This window comes from Megascapheus bottae, chromosome 8 (genome assembly GCF_031878675.1).
Source record: "Megascapheus bottae isolate mThoBot1 chromosome 8, mThoBot2.hap1, whole genome shotgun sequence".
Taxonomy (NCBI): domain Eukaryota; kingdom Metazoa; phylum Chordata; class Mammalia; order Rodentia; family Geomyidae; genus Megascapheus; species Megascapheus bottae.
In genome coordinates, this window is record NC_143516.1 from 61216453 (window position 1) to 61227075 (window position 10623).

The following is a 10623-nucleotide window of genomic DNA, read 5'->3' on the forward strand; positions in this document are numbered from 1 at the left end:
TGGATCTGAAGATTTGGGGATGCACAAATAATGGAAGAAGATGAAGAAGAAGAAGAAGAAGAAGAAGAAGAAGGAAGAAGAAGAAGAAGTAGAAGAAGAAGGAGGAGGAGGAGAAGGAGAAGGAGAAGGTGGAGGAGGCAGATGAGGAGGAGAAGGAAGAGAAGAGAGGACAAGGAGAGGAGCAGCAAGAGGAGGAGGAGGGAGGAGATCTAGGAGTAGTGGTCGGCAGAGGCAGAGGAGGAAGAGCAGGAAGCTGAGAAAGAGGATGAGGGGGACGAGAAGGGAAGGGAATGGAGGAGGAGGTTGAGGGAGGTAAAAGAGGGGGAGGAGCAGGAGGAGGAAAGGAAGAGGCTGGGGAGGAGGAAGAGGGGGCTGGGGTGGGGGAAGGCAAGGAGGAGGAGAAAGAAGAGAAGGAGGAGGGAGAGGAGGATACCACAAGAAGAAGAAAGACAGGAAAGGAAGAGAGAAAGAGAGAAGGGAAGAAAGACCAAAAAAAGTCTCATAAAAGCCCCAGGGCCTTTTTTAAGTGTCCCGGGACATTTTTGGGGGGTCGTGGGGCTGAGACTTGGCCTGGGCCCTGTACCTGAGCTCCTCAGCTCATGACTACGTCCTTCCCCCGACCTAGGCAGTATCCCTGAGCTTTTCAGCTCAAGGCTACTGACTTGTCCTTTAGTGAAGCCCCGATTCCCGTTTTCTAGACTGGATTTGGAATCAGATTCTCATGTCCTTTAGTGCCCAGACTGGCTTTGAACCTTGACCCTCAGATCTCAGCTCCTGAGGAGCGAGGATTCCACCCACCTGAGTCCAGGGGACTCTTACTGCGAATTAACCCACAGAGTTTAGGGAGAAGAGCTGAGAGCCTCAGGATACAAGACTCAAAGTGCAATGAAAAATGCCATGGAGCAGGAGAGGGTCTAGAAGTTTAAGCCCTATGACTCGCCATGTATCTCATGAACACACCGCCACCAGTCTAGTCTTTCCCTCTGACGAAGAAAGTGATAGCTCGGCCAAAGAATGAGGGTGTGATGCGGGTGTGTGGAGGCCGGCAGAGCCTTTTCTTGGGCTGCCATCACTGAAGGGGAGCCCATGAGGGCCGTTCCTTCCCCAAAGGGTGTGTGTGTGGGGGGGTGTGTCTTGCCTCCTGCCTGCGTCCTATAGGGCGTCTGCCAACATCAAGGAACACCACACTTCCTTCACATGGTATGACTTATTAAGTACGGGATGAATAACATATCTTCAAACAATCAACCATTACACCGAAGTCCTTTGATCTGGCAAGATGTTGTTCCTCATGCAATACTTGACTACTACGAAAAATGATATGACAACCAGTCAGAGATGAGTAACAAATCATGGAAGTGATCTGTCTCTCTCTTTTTTTCTTCATTTGAATTTTTTTAAAATATTTTTCCGGATGGAAGGCTTACATTTTATTTGCCAGAAGCAAAAGTGTAATTACTTAACAATCACTGCTACCCCTTCTCATGTTTTGGTCCCCCATTTCCCTCCCTCATCCCCTCCCCTCTTCTTGTTTCCACCCCCCCTTCCCTATCCTACTTCCAAGAAACATATATACAATATATCAGATAACAAGGTAAGATATTGTAACAATGTGAGATGACCAGGGGCCAAGCAAAGAGATGAGAACTCTCACAGGACATAATCTTGGAGGTCCTTTCATTTAACCTCGGCCTCTATGGCGTTATGTGTGTACGTTTCCCCCATCCTGGTCCGCCTCTTTCTTGGAGAAAATGTCATCTTGTGGGGACCTGGCAAACACCGACTTGTGAGTCCTGGGTTTCAAAGTGCAGTTTGAGAGCTGGGTGTGGCTGGCTCTTGCCTGTCATCCTCGCTACTCAGGAAGCTGAGGTGTGTGAGGTCAACGTTCCACCTGGGAGTGGCAAAGTCCGAGAGACTCTCATCTGCAAGGAATGACTAGGAAGTCAGACGGGGAGCTGTGGTTCCAGTGGAGCTGCAGTAGCCTGGAGCCAAAGGGGTCAAGTGGCGGTTGCGGGGCAGCTTCAGGCAGATGGCGGAGCAAGGGTGAGAGCCAGCGGCTCATCCATCTGCAAAGAGGCGTCTGCGGGCTGGGCATGGCGGGCGTGGTGAGCGCCGCTGGCGGCTGCCCCTCGGGGCTCCAGCTGGGACTAGGAAACTGAGGCAGGGGCTGCAGCGGTGAGTCGGGGACTGAGCCCGCCAGCTGAAAGTCGTCCAGGACCAAGATGGGCGGCAGCAGCGGCGCCGCCACTGTCTGGACCAGCGGTGAGCGCCACAGGCCCGAGCGTGGGTCTGGACCAGGAGAGCTCCATGACGTGGGGACCCGAGTCGTGGGCGCCCCCGCGGGCCTCTGTCTGGAGGGAGACCTCGGGGCCAGACTCGCAGCAGAGTCCCTGCTGGATGGTGATCTCTTGCCACGTGGCGTCCTTCATGACCTTGAGGAGCAGGCCTTGGGACGGGGCGCCTTGCGGCTCTGGGTGCCTGTGAAGGCGCAGCAGGAGGTCCTCGGGGACCAGAAAGAGCCTCTGGTCTTGGAGGTTCACGGTGAGCACGGAGGCAGGCGCGGGCTCCAGCAGCAGATCCGCGTGGCGCAGGGGCACCTTGAGGGCGCAATCAGAAGCCAGGACCACCAGGGAGGTGAAGCCGCTGTCGGCCTGGGCGGCGGGGGCGCCATCCGGGACATGGGGATCGCCATCAGCATCTGCGGCGGCAGGGCCATCAGCGTGGGCCCCGGGGCCCTGAGGGTTGTCTGCCAGGCTGGGCAGCGGATCGGGCTCGGGCTCGTGCGGTCCACGGAGGCGCTTGGCAGGATTGTGCCCTCCGGGCTGGGATTCGCAGCAGGGCTCAGGGCAGGGGCTGGGGCTGTGAGGCCGCTTGCCCATCTTGCCACTCGTGGGGTAGGCGGCCACGTCCCGACCTGGCGGAGGTCTCAGGACGCAGGTGGCTGGGCTGGGCAGCACTCTCTTGAGGAGGAGGCTGCGGGAGGGGCGAGCAGGCAGCAGGCCGGCGGCTGGGAGAGCAGCGTTTGCCTGGAGAGACTGGCAGCTCTCCCTGCTGGACCTTCCAGGCGTGCTCACCGAAGCGCAATGGCCAGAGGAGAGGGCACAGGGCTCTATATAGGTCCGCATTCCGAGCTGCAGCTCCGCCCAGGGGCGTGGCCTGCAGCTCAGTGGCAGCCAGGCTCCAGTAGCAATGGACTTCCCATGGCCAGGCTGGGCCCATCCCTGGGTCACCTGACACTTTGCTAGCTGCTCCTTGCTTCGGCCGCTCAACTTTGCCACAACACAGGCGCTAGGCTCTACCAAACATCAAAGTTCCACAAGCAAAGGGATGTTCCTCCTTGCGCTCACAAACACACACACACACACACACACACACACACTCACACACACACCCCGAGGCACAACCCCACACATTCCCTAACAATCGTTGCCTATCTTAAATACCCTTCTTTTTCATAACACAGACACACTCACACCCATGGAGGCAGAAACCCAAATCCACAGCATTCTTTCTTAGACCCTTTGATCTAGCTGCCTAGTCGTCTCATTAACTACCTAGGTACTTTCTTCTCCCTTTAGCGGCCAAGACTGTGGGCACATTCCTAGCTTCTTGGGAGCAACTTGGGTTTAACCAACCTCAATCCATCCATCCATCCATCCATCCATCCTTCCATCCATGCATCCATCTCTTGTGTTTTGTTGTGCTGGTTGATCTTGTGGTTGTTGTGTTTGCTAAAGTTCTAAGAATCTAGGTAGATGCCAGGAGAAGTATGGCTGGTTTGTAGGGGAGAACTATATATGATTTTCTCTAGGTGTCCCTAAATCACAGTCCACAGCATCTGTCCTGGTGCACATTCCAGTCTTGGGCATCTACCCAGAATAGCAGAACCCAGGATACCCGAAAGAAACCACCCCATTCCTGTTCCTTTCTGCCCTCTTTCCAATAGCCAATGAGGGAATGTGCTCAGATGCTGAGTGCAGATGGATCCCACACCTGTGGGAACTGTCCACGGTGGATTGACTTTGACTTGTCTGACCTGGGCCTTGAGCTCAGGGCCTGGGCACTGTCCCTGAGCTCTTAGGCTCAAGGCTAGGGCACTACCGCTTGAGCCAGAGCACTGCTTCTGGTGTTCTCTCTTTCTGTGATCCTGAGCAATGTGCCCCAGGCCTTGAGGCTGCTAGGCGAGGACGCTACCACTAAGCCATATTCCCAGCCCACCATGTGCTTTGACACAGCCATTAGAAAGCATTCTAATATTTCATTGCCAGGGAAATGGGTGGCCCTTGAACAACTCCTATTGAGGGAATTTAGACAAGGTCACAGAGGCCAAAGCAGAATGTGTTCCCTCCTAGGAAGAAGCTGGTTCTAAAAGACACTGGGAACGGAACAATGATCAGATACCCCAGGCATTCACACACAGTGAGAGGAAAACTGGACTGTCTTAGTAGAAGAAGCACTGTGGGGGGGTTGGAGGGGGTTGTGGTGGTGAGATTAGGTGAGATAAGCAGGTTGTAGTCATTTCCCAGGCTTCCTTGCAAGGAGGCTTGGCCCTTGATGAGTCATGGACTCATTGCATGATTGCAAGAAAGTGGTCAGGTCTCTGGTCTTCGATGTTGAGGATGCTGGGATCTGAAGATTTGGGATGCACAAATAATGGAAGAAGATGAAGAAGAAGAAGAAGAAGAAGAAGAAGAAGAAGAAGAAGAAGAAGAAGAAGAAGAAGGAGGAGGAGAAGGAGAAGGAGAAGGTGGAGGAGGCAGATGAGGAGGAGAAGGAAGAGAAGGAGGACAAGGAAGAGGAGCAGCAAGCGGAGGAGGAGGAGGAGATCTAGGAGTAGTGGTCGGCAGAGGCAGAGGAGGAAGAGCAGGAAGCTGAGAAAGAGGATGAGGGGGACGAGAAGGAAGGGAATGGAGGAGGAGGTTGAGGGAGGTAAAAGAGGGGGAGGAGCAGGAGGAGGAAAGGAAGAGGCTGGGGAGGAGGAAGAGGGGGCTGGGGTGGGGGAAGGCAAGGAGGAGGAGAAAGAAGAGAAGGAGGAGGGAGAGGAGGATACCACAAGAAGAAGAAAGACAGAAAGGAAGAGAGAAAGAGAGAAGGGAAGAAAGACCAAAAAAAGTCTCATAAAAGCCCCAGGGCTTTTTAAGTGTCCCGGGACATTTTTGGGGGGTCGTGGGGCTGAGACTTGGCCTGGGCCCTGTACCTGAGCTCCTCAGCTCATGACTACGTCCCTTCCCCCGACCTAGGCAGTATCCCTGAGCTTTTCAGCTCAAGGCTACTGACTTGTCCTTTAGTGAAGCCCCGATTCCCGTTTTCTAGACTGGATTTGGAAATCAGATTCTCATGTCCTTTAGTGCCCAGACTGGCTTTGAACCTTGACCCTCAGATCTCAGCCTCCTGAGGAGCGAGGATTCCACCCACCTGAGTCCAGGGACTCTTACTGCGAATTAACCCACAGAGTATAGGGAGAAGAGCTGAGAGCCTCAGGATACAAGACTCAAAGTGCAATGAAAATGCCATGGAGCAGGAGAGGGTCTAGAAGTTAAGCCCTATGACTCGCCATGTATCTCATGAACACACGCCACCAGTCTAGTCCTTTCCTCTGACGAAGAAAGTGATAGCTCGGCCAAAGAAATGAGGGTGTGATGCGGGTGTGTGGAGGCCGGCAGAGCCTTTTCTTGGGCTGCCATCACTGAAGGGAGCCCATGTGGGCCGTTCCTTCCCAAAGGGTGTGTGTGTGGGGGGGTGTGTCTTGCCTCCTGCCTGCGTCCTATAGGGCGTCTGCCAACATCAAGGAACACCACACTTCCTTCACATGGTATGACTTTATTAAGTACGGGATGAATAACATATCTTCAAACAATCAACCATTACACCGAAGTCCTTTGATCTGGCAAGATGTTGTTCCTCATGCAATACTTGACTACTACGAAAATGATATGACAACCAGTCAGAGATGAGTAACAAATCATGGAAGTGATCTGTCTCTCTCTTTTTTTCTTCATTTGAATTTTTTTAAAATATTTTTTCCGGATGGAAGGCTTACATTTTATTTGCCAGAGCAAAAGTGTATTTACTTAACAATCACTGCTACCCCTTCTCATGTTTTGGTCCCCCATTTCCCTCCCTCATCCCCTCCCCTCTTCTTGTTTCCACCCCCCCTTCCCTATCCTACTTCCAAGAAACATATATACAATATATCAGATAACAAGGTAAGATATTGTAACAATGTGAGATGACCAGGGGCCAAGCAAAGAGATGAGAACTCTCACAGGACATAATCTTGGAGGTCCTTTCATTTAACCTCGGCCTCTATGGCGTTATGTGTGTACGTTTCCCCCATCCTGGTCCGCCTCTTTCTTGGAGAAAATGTCATCTTGTGGGGACCTGGCAAACACCGACTTGTGAGTCCTGGGTTTCAAAGTGCAGTTGAGAGCTGGGTGTGGCTGGCTCTTGCCTGTCATCCTCGCTACTCAGGAAGCTGAGGTGTGAGGGTCAACGTTCCACCTGGAGTGGCAAAGTCCGAGAGACTCTCCTCTGCAAGGAATGACTAGGAAGTCAGACGGGGAGCTGTGGTTCCAGTGGAGCTGCAGTAGCCTGGAGCCAAAGGGGTCAAGTGGCGGTTGCGGGCAGCTTCAGGCAGATGGCGAGCAAGGGTGAGAGCCAGCGGCTCATCCATCTGCAAAGAGGCGTCTGCGGGCTGGGCATGGCGGGCGTGGTGAGCGCCGCTGGCGGCTGCCCTCGGGGCTCCAGCTGGGACTAGGAAACTGAGGCAGGGGCTGCAGCGGTGAGTCGGGGACTGAGCCCGCCAGCTGAAAGTCGTCCAGGACCAAGATGGGCGCAGCAGCGGCGCCGCCACTGTCTGGACCAGCGGTGAGCGCCACAGGCCCGAGCGTGGGTCTGGACCAGGAGAGCTCCATGACGTGGGGACCCGAGTCGTGGGCGCCCCCGCGGGCCTCTGTCTGGAGGGAGACCTCGGGGCCAGACTCGCAGCAGAGTCCCTGCTGGATGGTGATCTCTTGCCACGTGGCGTCCTTCATGACCTTGAGGAGCAGGCCTTGGGACGGGGCGCCTTGCGGCTCTGGGTGCCTGTGAAGGCGCAGCAGGAGGTCCTCGGGGACCAGAAAGAGCCTCTGGTCTTGGAGGTTCACGGTGAGCACGGAGGCAGGCGCGGGCTCCAGCAGCAGATCCGCGTGGCGCAGGGGCACCTTGAGGGCGCAATCAGAAGCCAGGACCACCAGGGAGGTGAAGCCGCTGTCGGCCTGGGCGGCGGGGGCGCCATCCGGGACATGGGGATCGCCATCAGCATCTGCGGCGGCAGGGCCATCAGCGTGGGCCCCGGGGCCCTGAGGGTTGTCTGCCAGGCTGGGCAGCGGATCGGGCTCGGGCTCGTGCGGTCCACGGAGGCGCTTGGCAGGATTGTGCCCTCCGGGCTGGGATTCGCAGCAGGGCTCAGGGCAGGGGCTGGGGCTGTGAGGCCGCTTGCCCATCTTGCCACTCGTGGGGTAGGCGGCCACGTCCCGACCTGGCGGAGGTCTCAGGACGCAGGTGGCTGGGCTGGGCAGCACTCTCTTGAGGAGGAGGCTGCGGGAGGGGCGAGCAGGCAGCAGGCCGGCGGCTGGGAGAGCAGCGTTTGCCTGGAGAGACTGGCAGCTCTCCCTGCTGGACCTTCCAGGCGTGCTCACCGAAGCGCAATGGCCAGAGGAGAGGGCACAGGGCTCTATATAGGTCCGCATTCCGAGTTGCAGCTCCGCCCAGGGGCGTGGCCTGCAGCTCAGTGGCAGCCAGGCTCCAGTAGCAATGGACTTCCCATGGCCAGGCTGGGCCCATCCCTGGGTCACCTGACACTTTGCTAGCTGCTCCTTGCTTCGGCCGCTCAACTTTGCCACAACACAGGCGCTAGGCTCTACCAAACATCAAAGTTCCACAAGCAAAGGGATGTTCCTCCTTGCGCTCACAAACACACACACACACACACACACACACACACACACTCACACACACACCCCGAGGCACAACCCCACACATTCCCTAACAATCGTTGCCTATCTTAAATACCCTTCTTTTTCATAACACAGACACACTCACACCCATGGAGGCAGAAACCCAAATCCACAGCATTCTTTCTTAGACCCTTTGATCTAGCTGCCTAGTCGTCTCATTAACTACCTAGGTACTTTCTTCTCCCTTTAGCGGCCAAGACTGTGGGCACATTCCTAGCTTCTTGGGAGCAACTTGGGTTTAACCAACCTCAATCCATCCATCCATCCATCCATCCATCCTTCCATCCATGCATCCATCTCTTGTGTTTTGTTGTGCTGGTTGATCTTGTGGTTGTTGTGTTTGCTAAAGTTCTAAGAATCTAGGTAGATGCCAGGAGAAGTATGGCTGGTTTGTAGGGGAGAACTATATATGATTTTCTCTAGGTGTCCCTAAATCACAGTCCACAGCATCTGTCCTGGTGCACATTCCAGTCTTGGGCATCTACCCAGAATAGCAGAACCCAGGATACCCGAAAGAAACCACCCCATTCCTGTTCCTTTCTGCCCTCTTTCCAATAGCCAATGAGGGAATGTGCTCAGATGCTGAGTGCAGATGGATCCCACACCTGTGGGAACTGTCCACGGTGGATTGACTTTGACTTGTCTGACCTGGGCCTTGAGCTCAGGGCCTGGGCACTGTCCCTGAGCTCTTAGGCTCAAGGCTAGGGCACTACCGCTTGAGCCAGAGCACTGCTTCTGGTGTTCTCTCTTTCTGTGATCCTGAGCAATGTGCCCCAGGCCTTGAGGCTGCTAGGCGAGGACGCTACCACTAAGCCATATTCCCAGCCCACCATGTGCTTTGACACAGCCATTAGAAAGCATTCTAATATTTCATTGGCAGGGAAATGGGTGGCCCTTGAACAACTCCTATTGAGGGAATTTAGACAAGGTCACAGAGGCCAAAGCAGAATGTGTTCCCTCCTAGGAAGAAGCTGGTTCTAAAAGACACTGGGAACGGAACAATGATCAGATACCCCAGGCATTCACACACAGTGAGAGGAAAACTGGACTGTCTTAGTAGAAGAAGCACTGTGGGGGGGTTGGAGGGGGTTGTGGTGGTGAGATTAGGTGAGATAAGCAGGTTGTAGTCATTTCCCAGGCTTCCTTGCAAGGAGGCTTGGCCCTTGATGAGTCATGGACTCATTGCATGATTGCAAGAAAGTGGTCAGGTCTCTGGTCTTCGATGTTGAGGATGCTGGGATCTGAAGATTTGGGATGCACAAATAATGGAAGAAGATGAAGAAGAAGAAGAAGAAGAAGAAGAAGAAGAAGAAGAAGAAGAAGAAGAAGAAGAAGGAGAAGGAGAAGGAGAAGGTGGAGGAGGCAGATGAGGAGGAGAAGGAAGAGAAGGAGGACAAGGAAGAGGAGCAGCAAGCGGAGGAGGAGGAGGAGATCAAGGAGTAGTGGTCGGCAGAGGCAGAGGAGGAAGAGCAGGAAGCTGAGAAAGAGGATGAGGGGGACGAGAAGGAAGGGAATGGAGGAGGAGGTTGAGGGAGGTAAAAGAGGGGGAGGAGCAGGAGGAGGAAAGGAAGAGGCTGGGGAGGAGGAAGAGGGGGCTGGGGTGGGGGAAGGCAAGGAGGAGGAGAAAGAAGAGAAGGAGGAGGGAGAGGAGGATACCACAAGAAGAAGAAAGACAGAAAGGAAGAGAGAAAGAGAGAAGGGAAGAAAGACCAAAAAAAGTCTCATAAAAGCCCCAGGGCTTTTTAAGTGTCCCGGGACATTTTTGGGGGGTCGTGGGGCTGAGACTTGGCCTGGGCCCTGTACCTGAGCTCCTCAGCTCATGACTACGTCCCTTCCCCCGACCTAGGCAGTATCCCTGAGCTTTTCAGCTCAAGGCTACTGACTTGTCCTTTAGTGAAGCCCCGATTCCCGTTTTCTAGACTGGATTTGGAAATCAGATTCTCATGTCCTTTAGTGCCCAGACTGGCTTTGAACCTTGACCCTCAGATCTCAGCCTCCTGAGGAGCGAGGATTCCACCCACCTGAGTCCAGGGACTCTTACTGCGAATTAACCCACAGAGTATAGGGAGAAGAGCTGAGAGCCTCAGGATACAAGACTCAAAGTGCAATGAAAATGCCATGGAGCAGGAGAGGGTCTAGAAGTTAAGCCCTATGACTCGCCATGTATCTCATGAACACACGCCACCAGTCTAGTCCTTTCCTCTGACGAAGAAAGTGATAGCTCGGCCAAAGAAATGAGGGTGTGATGCGGGTGTGTGGAGGCCGGCAGAGCCTTTTCTTGGGCTGCCATCACTGAAGGGAGCCCATGAGGGCCGTTCCTTCCCAAAGGGTGTGTGTGTGGGGGGGTGTGTCTTGCCTCCTGCCTGCGTCCTATAGGGCGTCTGCCAACATCAAGGAACACCACACTTCCTTCACATGGTATGACTTTATTAAGTACGGGATGAATAACATATCTTCAAACAATCAACCATTACACCGAAGTCCTTTGATCTGGCAAGATGTTGTTCCTCATGCAATACTTGACTACTACGAAAATGATATGACAACCAGTCAGAGATGAGTAACAAATCATGGAAGTGATCTGTCTCTCTCTTTTTTTCTTCATTTGAATTTTTTTAAAATATTT